This window comes from Corvus cornix, chromosome 5 (assembly GCF_000738735.6).
Source record: "Corvus cornix cornix isolate S_Up_H32 chromosome 5, ASM73873v5, whole genome shotgun sequence".
NCBI lineage: Eukaryota > Metazoa > Chordata > Aves > Passeriformes > Corvidae > Corvus > Corvus cornix.
In genome coordinates, this window is record NC_046335.1 from 55,201,151 (window position 1) to 55,217,728 (window position 16,578).

Consider the following 16,578-nt stretch of genomic DNA (forward strand, 5'->3'; position numbering starts at 1 on the left):
ACCCAACTCATCTTTACTTAATTGATTGTCATTTTGCTTGTGTGTTGATTTCTCCTTTGTCTAAACTGATACAACTGTCCATTTGGCAACTGCTTCCATTTTCAAAAGCACTCCTTTCTGTGAAAAATGTAGGCAAACAAGGGTAAGTAAAGCTGAGTTAAAATGAGACTGCCTATGTCTCTTGGGATTCACTTTCTTTTCAAGCCTTTTATATTCCATTTTTAAGTGCCTTTGGACGTCCTTTGAGATTTCTACCTCATGACTTTCCAATTTATTTCTGTAATAACTACCCAAGTTGTTAAACTACGTTACCTATCAAAAATCTTTTTTTTACAGTGCTTATGGAATGCTACTATAAGATGTCATGTTTTCGGTGCAGCGCTGGTAATGCAACTGGGAATAGAAAACATCTGTGATGAAGACAGACACAAAAGTAAGTGATTAGTGATTCCACTGAAATCAAGACTGCTGTAGCTCAAAACCAAATACTTCAGGTATTAACATACCTTGTTGGTATGACATATATTACATTAAAACACTGCTTAAGTAACATATAATTAATACATGATTGAAATTACTTGTAGCAGGAAGGCAAGTGTATCTTGTAAAACCCTTAAAAAATCTGGGAACAGTGCTTGCAGTTAATCTCAACCCTGAGCCTTTCCTTTACACAGAGCAAAATCCTGCTCCACTCTTACAGTTTGTGCACAAAGCAAATATCCATCAAGCCTCACAGCAATATGAAATGAAAACAAAAATTGACTTAGATTTAGTCACAGCTCAGGAAACTAGCATGTAATCAGGTTAGAAACACAATACCAAGGGCAAAATGTTTGTAAATTGTTCCTAGTGAGCTCCCCTAGAAGAGGTACAGATGTGGAAAAGCTGAGATGGCTTTTTACTTATATCTTGGTTTATAAAGGTCTGGAAGAAGCTAGGAAACACACATTTGATCATGAAGACACAGGGTGTCTAAAAATGAATAGGATGCTAAATGATTAAAGTCCTATATGATCAAAGACAAATAAGAGTATCATGAGCCTCCATTTACAGCAGAGAGCAGGCAAATGGCATGTTTGCAGTGGTATCAGGAATGATGTACCAGAAAAATCTTCCATTTGATATATCAGCAGAATATCATACTAGGACAGCACCACAGACTCCCAAAAGGGGCAACAGCAATTGCTGAAAACAGTACTCTGATAAATCTAATCTAACAACATACAGGGGTATCACTGAAGCTCAGTCAGTTGTGGGTTGTGAGAAGTACAGCAACAGCAGGGTGGTGACAGAATAAGCAAGTAGAAAATAGGATGTGGGGATGAGTAAAACGATAATAAACAGGCAGCCTAGAAGTACCCAGTGGAATGTTAGAAACAACAGTACTTGAGAGCCAAGGTGTCCTGGGGTGATTCATAGCGTTATTGTATTCCATATCTATCTCTGCCAAAAAATTGTTACCATCTCTTTCAGACCCTGCATCCAGAACCCTTGTGTATGGGGGTTGCTATCGCGGGTGTTTTTAAAATCTCCCTGCTGGGGTGGTTTGCTGCTTTTCGCCACGTGGTGTTAGCTCACGGGCTGTTTGGTCTTTGCTCAGGCAAGGGTTCTTTTTTCCTTCCCTTTTTGGGCCCTTTTTGTTTTCCCCTTTGGCTCGGAGTGACTGCAGTTAGTGGGTTTGAACTGCCTTGGGTGGAGCTCCACAGGCGCCTGCAGGTCCCTGCAGGCCACCCCGCACCAGGAGAGAAGATGGGAGCAGAGCTCTCTCTCTTTTGTGGCAGCTTTGGGTTTGCAACTGTAGCCAATCGCAGAAAGTGCATTTCACAATTACAAACTGTTTCGAAGTGAACTTTGCAAACTCTGGCAGCAGAAAAAAAAGCAAGGGAGGTGCTGGGGTCGGGACACCCCGCGTCCCCCGATGGATGGGTCCTCCCGCCGCCACCCCACCACCACGGTGCAGAGCAGGGCACAAGCAGCGCCAGAACCCGCGAGCGGCACGAGGTAGCGGTGGTAGCGGCACGAGGTAGCGGTGGTAGCGGCGCGGACCCCACACGAACCGGCAAGTTTTCATCTGCCTCTAGAACTGCTCTATAGCTCCTGCCTTCCCAGTAGGGGCTGTCGCCATCCCGTCTCTGTTCCTGGGGCCATGCGGTCGCCTGGAGAGCGCCATTTTAGAAGGGAACGGTGTGACGTCATATCTCCTGTGTCCTTCAGCCACACGGCCGCCTCTGGCGGGTGCCATTTTGGGAGTGGCGTTTCGGGCCGCTCTTAGTTTCTGTGGGGTTGTGAGGTCTAGCAGTTTGGTATCTAGCAGTTGTTTACTTTTTTTTCTCCTGCCTGTTGGCATTCTGTTGTTAATAAATTTTTGTGGGTTTTTTTCACTTTCATCTACTTGTATTCATTCCTTATTAGTGGAAAGGGATTGTTTGAACCCTTTAAAGGAAGACAACTTGGTTCCAGAATGTTCTCCTTTAAATTGTCTCAAACCAAGACACAGGGAAAGAAAATTTATTTTCAGCAGGCATCTAAGAGTAAGCAAGAATCTAGCAGCCCACTGAAATCCTGAACTGATGCAGCCCATGGAATAATGAAGGATGGAGAGGGGAATCTCAGGGCAACTCACAGTAGTTAACTTGAAAGCCTGAAAGGACAAACTGGAAGTGGGACTGTTAACAATGTCCCATAAATTATGGCATCCAGCACAGCAGTGGTTTTTCTTTGATACACAGTCTGCTGAAGAGGTAGTAGAGATTGTTCCATAGTTTCAATGATAAAGAAAATTGCACATAATACCTGACCTCAGGACCTGAGATATGTACAAAGACACATATGGAAAGCAGTGTCAGGGAAACCGAGAATTTTATAGGAATGGGATAGCAACAAAGAAAGATCCGCTTGCAAGTGAAGTGAATGGAAAGATCTCATTAAGGCTGAGACATTGAAGAACAAGTACTTGTTTAGTGTAAAAGTCCCAGTTTGAGGGTGAGCATTTCCACAGTCATTCTACATATCACTAAAGATACTTAGAAGCCATGAAGTAACATCTTGCCTTCTGCAAAAGAAATAATCAAGTGAGGAAATGGAATTTTTTCCCTTTTCACATTCAAAAATGCAACATCCTCTGTCTATTTGTGCATGGCAAGAGATGAAGTCAATATGCTTGGTATAATGGCATAAACCACTACATGCACAGGAGTTCAGCCATTTATATACCTGAAGCAGCCAGGAATTGGTTTTAGGGGATGAAACCACAGCCAGGTAAATCCTGTATGGCACAGATAGCTGTTGACCTCTGGAGTTAAGGCAAAACCAGTTGTGTTAAACATTTCTACAGAGGGAAGGCATTGGGATTGACTATAGCAGAAATATTGCACTTAATGAAACTGCTTATTTCTGTTTTCAGACAATAGCAGACTCACTGAAATAATTATTCCAAGTATTCCTGCCTAACTAACTGAAATCAAGATTGAAAGATGAAATCATTTTTGTACTGATAAAAATAACACGATGGTTTGGACATTTGAAATTCTTATTCTTGATTAAATTTTTCCTCAAACCTTAAATTTAGTTTCTGATACAATTTTATAGAATTTGGAAATAGCACATGTTTCATGTCTAATTAACACTAGGTTAATCTTGGTTACTGTTTGAAAACAGCATCCTGCATAGGGAAGCACTTAGTGTGCAAGAAATAACACGGATGCAGAAGTAAACACAATTCCTGTTCATAAGAACACAATTCCTGTTCATAAGAACACAATTCCTGTTCATAAGAACAAGTGAATTTCTGACAAGTGAAGGTGTTTGTGTCTTGGGCAAAGATTAATAATGGCAAGGAAAATTAATTAGACATGGGATTCATGTTCAGAATGGTATTTGTAGGTAAAGGGACTGTGCATTTCCAAGTACTTTGGGTGACATCTGGTGCACCTGATTGATGTCTGACGGCAATTAAGGTGACGCTTGTTTCTTCCCCTCCAGACACAGTCTGGGCCAGCCACAAGGAAGACCTAGTCCTTATCAACTGAAATGTGAGATATTGAGCAGAAATCTAGTTGCTCTTAGCTGCAACACTGACTCATAAGAAATATTTTATGCAACACTCACCAGAAGAGATGATATGGCAAACAGATTAAATACATAAAAAGAAATCAGACAGAGTTTATGAGAGTAAGTGAAAGAGAAAGCATCAACTAGCAAATGGTATCTCTGGATGGAGTTATGGAAAATCATATATACTAAACAAATAATGGGGGTAGGGGGAGACTGTCTTTAAGAAAAAAAGTTCAAAAACATTAGCATGAGGCTGCTAAAATAAATTTATGAGAGATTTCTTAAAAAGAAGAAAAAGACTTTATTCTTACCTTTGAATAAAACGCCAAACAAACAGCTAATTTTCTTAATTGTAATGATTAATCTTTCTATTAGCATTTGAGGCCCTGAAAAGTTTATTTAAAAAAAATCCAAATAGCTAAAGAGACAATTCTCTCTCACTTTCTAATGTCAACTAAGTTTTTACCCCTCAAGAAATACCTCTAAAATCATGTATTAGAGCACTGAGGTACTATTCTGAATAAGTTAGAAGCAGAATTTAATAAAAAATAAAAATAGGACTTCTGTATATAAACTGTGAACAAATTTAAAACAGAAACCCCGCTAAATACAAATAGGAATTAATTTTACGCAAACTATCAAGATTCTCCTAAGTTACATTCCTTTAAGGATATTGAGTCACTTACAGAGTGTATTTATGCGCAGAGTGATCATCTGTTTGGATTTTGCCACTGAATGCAGCGAATCTACGGTTTCCTCATGCAAATGTGCGTGGGTTGCACGTGAACATGCTCATGTTATAGGATTGCAGAAGTACATGAAAATGTTCTTATGAATCCTGAACTGCCATCTGTTTTCTAGCTATTTTATCAAGACTCATTCTGTCTCTTCTAATTTCCTACCTCAAAACAGCCAAAAAAAAGAAAGTACCTCCTGCAACTAAATAAAAAACTGCACATCTTCATCTACAGCATTCTGCTCACTGCCTGCCTCTGGAAGTGATGTGCATGTGGTAAGTGACAGATGTTTTAAGTCCAGCACAGAGTGATTTCGGTTACCACATACATCCAACTGCAGCAATCTATGTGTTTCCCTGTCTGGACTTTTTTTTTTTTTAAACCTTCCAAATTGCTACAAACAGCTGCTTTCAAGTGTATGCAAGATTAATGCAGAAGCTGGAGCTAAAATGCTTAATTGTTTCTTTTGTTGTGTGTCCCCATTCTCTGGGATACCAGTACAGCAAACCCAACAATAACTTCCCTGTCGTTGTGATCTTTGTAATATTTGTCACAAAAGTGACTGTTGCCCATTTTCCCCAAATCACCATCTTTTGCCTCTTGTTGAAATAAGGATGCTGCCAGTCCCTTAGTGGTAAAAATCATGACCCATAAATTTTAAAATGATGTATAAGGTATTTTGATTAATCCAACATTCAAAATTAAGTTTAGTTGAGATACGTATGGTAACATGCTCAAGTTGACCATTAGCATTTCAATTTAACATGTGAAATCCTAAATAAATAAATAAATGGCATGTCTAGAGTCATCACAATTCAATTCAATAACTTAGTATGACCTCTTAAAAAACCTAACCAAACAACAATAAAAAAACCCAATCCCAAACTAAATCAATCAACCAACAAAAAAGTCAAAAAACCCCCACAAGGCCAAAGCTATGAAATACATCAGGATTGCAGTTATAAGGAAAATCACAAGGAGGCAGGCAAACACTACAATCAATTAAAGGCATGAGAAACAGGAATAAAAAAGTATATTCTAGACAAGTGAAGATCTCAGAAATGATAGGTAGGATTTTTTCATTTCCTTGTGCAATGAAAACTAATAAAAATTAAAAATTTCCAGATACTTTAACAAGGAACTGAATGCCTTGCATTTTATGTTTGCAGATATATCTTTAGGAAGAACTAAAAAATATATGACACTGTAGAGGTCTTCAGCACTGGTCAGTGTAACCAATACCTTGACTTTAATGGTTTTCTGCCTTCTATTAATTTATTCAAGATTAGCAGCTGCCTCATTTGGTTTTACGCTTTCAAGTAAGCAAAAGAAAATTCAATAGTTTTAAAGTGAGGGTCCCAACAAAAGAATACCAGAAAGATTTGCATTTTTCTGGACATGCTCAGAATTGTCTTCACACTTTCAGATGCAGATGCAGAAACTGCTTACATATATTTTTGGATGAAAAATTCAGTAATGCCTTTATTACTCAGGCTTTTTACTTCTTCATGGCATTACTTTGAGGAGTGGCAAGTGCTGAGGCATCAGATCCAACCCATAAGAGAAAATAATATGTAATGACTATAATACTATTTCACTTCCCAAATTTATGAGAGATGTAGGTTTAATTATAAACTCTAAAGACATATTTTTCACATCCTTCAGCAAGTAAATATACTGTAATTCTATATTTCAAGTCTCTAGGCTTGGCATAACAAGACTTATTTCTTCCATTTCATCCGTGTACACACTTGATGGCTATTGAGTATATGTGGATAAAACATCAACATTAAAAAGGACAGTTCCCAATAACTGAGCTAAAACCAGTCAGAGGGTGGGTATGGTTGAAATTAAGAGCAGTTTTTAAGATTAACACATACATAACATAACTCCTCACTGAATGCTTGCAGATGAAATTGGTCTGTGCTCATAATTATTGAGCTGTCTACACGTACCTGAAGATGAATAACCTGTAGTGCACAATTTCAATGTGCACTAGCCCCTACCTTACCGTGACTGCAGCTTATTAAAAGAAACATATAAAAATAAAGAAACAAACACAAAAGAACACCACCAACAAAGCAAACGAACAAATTTAATTAAAGTGAGACATGTAAAACTGGGGAAGTTTCAGCCATAGGACTACACTGGCCTGGGAGATCATGTACTAAAATCCAGAAATTACCCAAGAGAAGCTATAATATGCTTACAATCTGTTTATCCCTGTGCCAAAGAACAAATGTTCATTTAAAAAGCTTTTTAAAGCAATACAATATACTAGCCAGATATAAAGCCATTTGTCCTTGGTTGCTTAGTGATCCTAGAATAGAGATGTAAATAAATTAATCCAGCCTTTATTCTGACTAATTCAAAATTATGTGCTATTGTCCAGTCATCGCAAATATATTTAACAATATGGTCCTTTAGAAGGAAACTACATTTTATACTATCCTCTACAAAAAGGCTCATTAAAATGTGGCTATATTGAGGATACTGCTTCCAAGAATCTCTTCTAATAGCATCAGCAATTAATAGATAAAATTCAGATACATTTATTGTTTTTAAGGATGGTTTATACTTCAGTAATTTAATCCACCTACTTTTCCTCCATCTTTCCTCTACAGGATGTTTATTTCCTGTACTTTCCACAACCCACAAGCTTCATGGAAGTCTGCTCCTTGCATTACAGGTGAGAGAAAATTAAAACCTGCTAAAGAAAAGAAGCACAAAGGAATAAGCGGTGAAACAGAGCGGACCGCAAACCTTTTTTCAAGTGCCCCATGGCAATCCGGTACCCCAAAATGGCAAGGAGAAAACAGGGAACTGTTCTTGTTCAAATCTCCTAGCTGTCTGGTATTCTAAGGCCAGAATATTCCTCAAAGAGATGCAGTATGATTTTAGTGTTGTCCATTAGGAACTATTGCTTAACATTTACATTAAAGTGAAAGACTGCATGTGAACATTTGTTGTGGAGCAGTAGTAGCTGTTAACTCACATCCTGAAAGTAATTTGGTTGATTTGCCCAAATACCTAAGTTGCACAAGTCTAGTTCTACAGAAATGTAAATTAATTCCCAATATACTCAAAGAGATTTTCTAGTCTGACTCTCTTCCAAAAAGTTTTGGACCATGGTGTGAAGGCTTGGCCTTCAATTGCTTCTCCTCATGGTGTAGTGCAGCAGTAGGTGTAATCCCATCTCCTCCCATTAAGGCTCTGTTCTGAGTTCCTAGGTTTCCACTACTCCAGACTCCACCTCCTTCCCTTGATAAGTTGCACCTACACCCTCACTAATTATCACAGGCAGTAAGGAACTCTGGACTCCAGACCAATGCTGCTCCTGCATTATCCTGGGCTATAGAATGTATATAAAGAAGGAAAGGTACATGGACAGAAGAACAAATCATGGGCAGAAGAGTTAAGAAAAGAAAAAGACTTTTTTTCCCCCACTCATATTTATGCAATTCCACTTCTACAGCTTCATTCAACTAGATGCCCTTTTCTTCTTTTGAAAAATGCCCTCCTGGATTCATAACTGTGTATGTTCATAAGCCTGCAGGTGGAGCATGGTGAGGTAAAAAACATGAGCTGACCAACATTTAAGATTAAAGGTAATAATGTGCATACATCTGTATCTGCTCTTTGTTGTGTATCTGGTGAACAGACCCTAACAGTTGATACTTAACATTACAGTAATTATACTGAATATTAGTACATTATACACTCATTCTAACAGCTATTTTTTTATTAATTCCAGGTTTTCCTTGCCCATGGTGGGGGAGTTGGAACTAGATTATCTTTAAGGTCCCTTCCAACCAAAGCCAATATATGATACTATATGGCTTTTTTTACTTGTACAGCAGTAATTTGAAAAATGCATCACTTGTCTACTTTATTTCACTCTTTTTCACATTATCTCCTCATCATAGTCCTGAGTGCTAGCAAGTCTCTGCTATCGTTGTCCTTTGGCCTCACTCTAATGTCAATTCACAAGAAAAAATTTCACCCTTACATCTTTTAACAACACAGTGTTCTCCCTGTTGCCAAATTCCAGCTAGATTTGCCTTTACATATAGGGTACATTAAAAATGCAAGCAGTCTTTAGTTTCATGTAAATTGACGTTAAAGAACACAATAAGGAAATAAACATTTTCCAAAAAACCCAAGGTCCCAAGAAGTGAATACACTGCCAGTTCTACCCTGCAGTATCACTGCTTCCATTGACCTATTACTGGGAGAGGAGCAGCTATACCCTTCATGGGGGAATTATTTCGGAGAAGAATATTTTGGTTACTAGCATCTCTAACAGAGATAAAGGGCTTTTAATAAAAATATTAGTGAGCTGGCAATATTCAGATAATATTCCTTCAACCAATACCGATTATATTCACAAGGACTGTCAGGACTCTGTAAGGTACTTCAGAAAACCTATGCAAAGCACAGATAATCCACGATTCTGGTTGGCTGCCTACAAAGTGCTTCGGATTCCTTCTGTTTTATGATTCTTAGTTATGCTGGAAACCTTAGTCCCTGCACTTTTTAGATAAAATCTAGTAGACAAAGAACAAAAAAGTCTCAAGATGTTTTCCAGGCTTATATATGAACAGTTAAGGGCAACACCAAAATGATGAAAACAGTCACACAGTACGAGACAGAAATCTGGAAACTGTCTCCTACCTCCATCCCCTGGTTTTTAAATCAACAAAGCTACATGCATAACCAAGAAAATTACATTTAGAAAGTATCTGGAGACAGATTGTTTTATTAGATCTTGCTTGAATTAAGACTGGAGGTTATTCTTTTAAATGTACAGGCCTGAAATAAATTTATTTAACTCCATGGGTTTCATTAAAATGCCTTCTAATTTACACTGGGGTAATGAGAGGAGAACAAGGATGGCATAATTTCAATAATGTTTACACTTAGGCTTAATTTCCTTTAAATACTACAAAGCATTCTCTCAAAGTTTTCAAAATGATGTCAGTGTGAGTCTATGGGGCATGATGTTACTAAATTGGAATGAAATTATGTCACTGCAAATATATGAAACCAGCATTGTCAGTAATGAACCAAAGCTATACTAATGTGTTAAAAATTGTGAAAATCATCTGAATGGAATGAAAAACTTTAAATAAAATTAAGATATTACAGATCACAAACTATTTATCCAAGACCGCAGTCATCAGTTTTGATTATAGATCCAAATACACATATATATTTGGCTAGAGAGTCAAATCTAGTCAAGTGCCATCTGTAGTATTTTACATATTTCAAATCCACCATATCTCAAATGACTTGACTTGCATGGAAGTCTTTGGGCCAAATTTGACCAGAGTATAAATAATACTGGGAATTACATACCAAGTACATCAACTGGAGAAGAGTGCAAATGGCTGGAAATTTAAACTAGCTTGTTAAGTGGACAAAATTTACTCTTGATGCAATGTGAAAGCAGTTAATCCACAACTGGTCATGCTCCCAGCTTCAAAAAATAGCCATCCAAATGCAAGTCCAAGGTGAATTAGTTGCATTGATGAGGACAGCATGAGCAGAAGTTAACATATGACAACATGGCTGCATGATATTTCACTGATACCAGCTTTTCTTGCTACTACTTTTTTCTTTCTTTCTTAGATCAGATTAGCACTTGCCATCATCTTGAAGCAAATTTCTAATATATTTGAACTTAAAATGGGTTTTCTCTGTAATTATACTGCCATAGAGAAATTAAGGATCTGCATTTCAGCTTAGAAAATGTATGAGTTTTATGTATTGAAGTTAACTATTTCATTTCACACACATCACTATTTTGCCACAGTCATTACAAGCATTTTTTGAATCTCCTTACCAGCACTATATATATATCCTTACCCTACTACTCCATTAATACTGAACATAACTAAACATACAAATTAGGAGTATTTAATTTCTCAGCCACATTAATAAATCTTTCTAATGTCCTAAACTGTACATATCACTTCAGAACTTTTTTTATTCAGGCTTTTCTTCTAAACAGTTTAGCACAAAATAAATTTCAGCTAAAACCAGTCTCATCTAGTTTGATATGTTAATGTTGAATTTTTATCTGCTTTAACCCAAGACAATATATTTTACATGGACACGAAACTGCCAGAATTTACGTTTGGTAAATTTGGGCAATAAAAGACAAAATACTGATGTTCTTGTTCTCCACAGCCCTACTTTGACAGCACATCTGATACTAACTTTGTTCGTAATCGTCACTTTTTCATGAGACAGATCCAGGAAAAATCATGGTAATACTATCACTTTTGTTCTACAGAATTCCAAGTTTATCTTTGGAATGCTTTCCAGGAGTTTCCTGTACTTTCATGACACTTGTGAGTGGCTGACCAGCTGCCAAACCCCAAAATCCATTTAAAGTGCAGTGAATGCTACCAAAAAAACCCCCACTTCTTTGGCGTGAAATTTTAAAGATAAAAAATGTATGGGGTTAAATGGAGAAGCAATCAAACTTAGAGTACACAGATTTTTCATATTGTGCTATTTTTATGTAATATAATAATATAATAATTTCAGGACTCTGGTAACTCTCTTGACACAGGAATGAATTATTTAAAGTTAATATTAGTAATTCAGTTTAGTTTTGATAGCTGCTAGCTGTAACCTGACAGCACTTCAGTTCAATCACATGGAAATTCCCTGTTGTATATATTCTAGTATGCTGGATCTCTTTGCACTCATCAGTTTTATATCTTTCTGCAAATACCAGAAGAAAGATCTTTCTAGGTTCTGGCAAAGGTCTTGGAAAGGGAAAACGTGCTAGTTGCCAAAAAGACACTGATGACTCTAACAGAGTAGCCCAGAGTTTCTATCCTTTCCCTTTTAATATGTAAACTTGTTTTTGATTTAGAACTGACTCCTGGCAAAGGTGTTTTCCTCAGTGCTTATTTGTGTATAGCTAGCCTCGATGTTGACTCTCTTGTCTTAGAGAACACAAACCACTTTTCACTTACTCAGAAGCATGAATAAACTTTATAACATTCAGTCCTGTATTTCAGGACAGGAAGGCAGAGCGAACACAGCTAAGAGAACAGAAGCAGTACTTCTATTGCATGTATGCTTTTAAATAATGATTACAATAGCAAGAACTATGTAAAACTCATTAAAAAAAATTGTAGCAAAAGGAAGAGCTATGTTTAGATAAATCCAGTATGTAAGCACCAAGTATGCAAGTATCCTTGCATACTTCAATACTTCATCCTTAGATTTCACTTCCTTCAGAGAAATACTTTTTACTTATTGTCAGAATCATAGATTTTCCTTTGATAATGTTCCAATAGAGTGATAGAGAATTTAATGAATAGTTACAAGATGACTTCACACTACGATGACATTGTTTTGAGGTGGTTTGGGGGCTTTAGGGTTTGGAGGTTTTTTTGGGTTTGTGTTTGTTGGACTTGGGTTTTTGTTTGTTTGTTTTGTTGGGTTTGGTTTTGAGGGGGTTTTGGGGTTTCTTTTTCTGTTAAGGTGATTAGGTGATGCTTCAGTAAAGCCTGAAAAAGCAATGGAAACATTCTTGACTGAAATGCCTTCTCAAATATTGTCTCTCATTCATTGCTGCTACATCTGAACTGTGGGGTAGACAGTATTTCCTATGTTCCACATCTGTATGGTGTGCCCTGGCCATATCTTAATCCATGAGAAGGTAAGATGTTTTTTTTAACCTTACCTCTCCTCCTGTTTTCAGGTTATCACAGAAGAGGCACCACAACAACTCTAGCTGTATATTCCATCTGAACATTCAAGAAACCCTGTGTGTCCAAACTTATATCTATTTCATATTCTAAACACAGACCTGACTAGGAACCACTGTTGCAGTTTCTAAAATTTTCAGTTGATTTAACAGATCTGTTAAATCTTTAAAGCTTTATCCAATTTTTAATGAGGAATCAGTTTCCCAACTGGCACTGAGGAAAGTAATTTCTACAGAATCTCTGTGCGCTGATCTCTGTGTCTCTCTCTATGTGCAGTTTCTATTAAATATATGCAGCATTTATTAAAGTTACTTTTCATTATAGTGCATATGTTCTGCAAAACAGTTCTTGATTAAAAATTAGCATACAGACATAAATATTTCAAACTCATGGCCAAAACAGAGAAGGTTAAATCAACATTTCCTTCTTGCATTTGCCATACTTAAAGTTCTCTCTTTTAATTCACCTGGACATCTAAAAATTACCAAGGTAACATATTAACCCTCCTTGATGTATTTTGAGTTGACATCACCAAAATTTTTAGTCAGAGGACTATGGTTTCACAGATAGTAGTGTGGCACATGTGCATTTGTACACACCCATGTATAGCTGTGTACACACACACACTCTCACATAAAATACATGAAGTACACTGCCCAGGTAAGATGGGGTATAGAGCAGACCAGAGTTCCTAAATGCAAGCATATGTGTTAAGTTGGTAGATTATAACACATCTTCATAACGTTTATTCCACTTCTGTATTATGAATAAAGCCAAATGAATGTGTGTTGTAAAACAAAGCTTCTTCAGATTGGAGAATCCATTAAATTAGTCTTAGCTTTTGTTCTAAAAAGACTTTGCGTTTTAAACAGTTTTTGTTATTATGTTAATCTTGAAAGTGAAAACTAATTGTTAGGACAAGACTATTAGTTTTAATTGCATAATGGATAGCCCCAAGCAGTACCTCTAGACAGAGACAAAGTTACAGAGATCTTTCCCTTAGACAAGCCTTGCTAATGCTAAGCACCAGTGCTGAGAAATTCTTTCCATGTAACTTTCTTCTCAAAGTATCTCCTAAGTAGTTATTATGAATTTTGAACAGTTAAGAAACACGAATGTGAAGATCATAGTGTAAAATGTAATTATATCTATTTTCACATCAACATAATCTTTCATCATCATGATGCTCTTATTTTTGAATTGGACTCTTTATTATTAGCAAAAAGGGGATATTACATAACAATTCCTGAAGTATTAAATGTCAATACATTCATATTCACTAGCATCTGCAAAAAATTGCTTGATGGCTTGAAGCCAAACACAGCCAGAGTCTTGGCTTCACCAAATACTCATTCACCAACCTTTTAGATACACATATATGCACATTGCCAGCCGTGAATCAAACACTTGATCTCCATATTTCCTACAACAAAGATTTCATGCTACAAACACCATGATATATTGCATAAAGCTTTGAGCTTTAAGACATCTCCTCTGGCTCAAACCTCAGGCCAGTTTTTGAACTAAATGGAAACAGTAGAGAACAGAGTTAGAGAAGCACCATTGTAAGCCTAATCAGTATGTCACGTTTTGCTTTTCGCCAGTCTGAAAGAAAGGATGTGGATGCTTTGCACATTTAACAAAAAGCCTTTCCCCTACTATTCCATATATACTTAGATACTCCAAAAGCACTGGTTGCTTACTTGTCCTCAACAGCTTTTTTGTATTGATGGGATTTCCTGAAGCACTGAGAACCAGCTTTACTTCTCAGAGATTTAATTTTTTTGGAGCTATTTGCAAGGGACTCAGGGTTAGGTCTGAATACTAAAATGATAATAGTGAATTTAAAAAAAATCCTAAACAAAACCACATCCCCTTTGCTATTACTTTTCCTCAGTTGGAAATGTGTTCTAAAATTAGGCCAGTAAGACTGTAACCCTGAGTAAATCAGCTACGTTACAGCTGAATCTGTAACAAAATTATACACAATTATCAGTACATGCAGACCAGGTTTTCATGGGCTCCTTGAAAATCTAGATTTATGTCCAGAGTTGTCTTAATGCAGGACTTTCTATAGCATCTTTTGCAAGCACTGTATTAAATTTAAACAAAAACAAAACAGGACAAAAAAATTCCACCACTCTAGCAAAGACTAAAGAGAAGGAGGGAGACTTGAGAACAAAATACACTTTCAGCATTAAATTGCCATGATATCATTCTTTGGCTTGCCAATACTTTGAGAAACTGGGGTGGGGAGGAGAAAAGGAAACAGAAACAGGGTTCTTTGTACCCTTATGAAATGTTAAATTTTCCTTCTCCCTCTTGCCTCTCAGTAAATCATGAGGAAGTTGTTAAGTAAAATGAACCAAGAAATTTGCATGAGCACCACTGAGATTTCTGAAAACCTGAGTTTTTTGCAGCCTACCATTTTACTTGATTTATGTGAGTCGGGTTTGAAGGTTCTTCACAGAATTCTGAATACTACTACGGTTCTACACCTTAGACACAACAGAAATACCTTTAAAAGAAAATTTAAAATAAAAATAAAAATTATTTAAAATACATTTAAAATGCATACATTTTGACTGGGAAACTTTTTAGGTTAGGAATTTTTAAACCCTATCATGTAGTTTAAAGAATTCAATTTATTGTCCAAAAACATATTCAAGTATTATCTTCAACTACAGTGTCTGAAACTAAGTGAGCTATATTAGTTTAACTGTGTGTATAATAGGCTAGCTAATGGCAACATGTTTCTCAGGTCTGATATGGAGAATGAAACCTGAGTAAAAAGAATAACTACTTCAAAAAATTTCTATATGTTCCCTTGATGGAAACCAGGAGGTATTTTGGAACCTGGAGCAAAACCAGTTTAAGTGAGCTCAAATATTTTCTAGGGAAAGCAACATGCTAGAGCAAAATGGTATTGAAATGTTAAATATCTGTGTCAGTTAAAAAAAAAAAAAAATTATTCTCATAGAAACTCATTTTGTGACTTAGCTGGGTCATCTTTAAGTGATCTATTGATATGCTCCATATAAAACCACACTAGTAGAACAGGACCAGGAAGCCATCAGTTGGTTGCCAAGCCAAAAGCTCTGGGTGCACCTGTCTTTGAATCTCCCTGCCACACCAGAACCACTTGCACCAGCATATATCCATTGTTATTCTAGTGGAAAGAGTCAAAATTGTGTCTGGGTTCTAGATTGAAATTCAGAGTGTAAAGATCAAGTATTCGTTGAGATCTTCATTCATAAGGAAAAATAATAATTCAGGAAAAGGAAGGGTTTCAGATGAGGGGTTGCTGGGGCAAAACATAGATGAGGTAGAAACCAGTTTGTTTACAGGTAGTCTAACACATGAAAAACTTTGACAGAGACACAAACCCATTTCCTTCATATTTACAAAATCTTTGGGATTATTAAATCTTCCTTCAAATGAGACAGGAAATTTTCATGGCTATGCATCTGCCAAATTGTTATAAACATGTCTCCTTATGAATAAATAATTACTCTTAAATACAATAAAGTTCATGTTAAGTTAACATGGTAATATGTTAAAGATGAGAAAAGCAAGACTGTCAAAGGCAGTAAACACAGCAGAGGAAGCAGCAATTTTCCTTATGCTATGACGAGACAGGTCAAGAGGCTTTAAACTGAGGGAGAGTTGATTTAGATTAGATATAAGGAAGAAGTGTTTTACAATGAGGGTGGTGAGGCCATGGCACAGGTTTCCCAGAGAAGCTGTGGATGCCCCATCCCTGGAAACATTCAAGGCTAGGTTGGATGGGTGAGCAACCTGGTCTAGTTGAAGATAACCCTGCTTAAAGGAGGGGATTGGACTTGATGACCTCTGAGGGTCCCTTCCAAACCAAACTATTCTATGATTCTATGTATGATAAGACCTTAATGCAAATTTTAAAATTACTTAATGTCATTTCAGTATTATTTACAAAAGCAATCACAACTTAATAAGTAACGTAAATGGCATGTTTTGAGCAAAGTTCTGTCTCCCTTCTGAATTTTAAAAGCTTCAGACAGAGTTGCATCTACTTG

The 16,578-nt window shown here is 36.8% G+C and overlaps 1 protein-coding gene and 1 long non-coding RNA gene across 7 annotated transcripts in view; one reads left to right on the forward strand and one right to left on the reverse strand.

Annotated features, from left to right (window-relative positions):
• Positions 1-16,578, reverse strand: part of GAS2 (growth arrest specific 2) — an 81,636-nt gene that overhangs the window by 3,049 nt on the left and 62,009 nt on the right. The window lies entirely within an intron of this gene.
• On the forward strand, positions 199-8,400 carry LOC104697685. Of its 2 annotated transcripts, XR_002048371.3 has the most exons (4): positions 199-433; positions 4,966-5,065; positions 7,415-7,479; positions 8,266-8,400. It is a non-coding gene; the product is annotated as an uncharacterized LOC104697685 (long non-coding RNA). The 2 variants fall into 2 exon arrangements; XR_753212.4 differs by lacking the exon at positions 8,266-8,400 and having other exon boundaries at positions 7,415-7,737.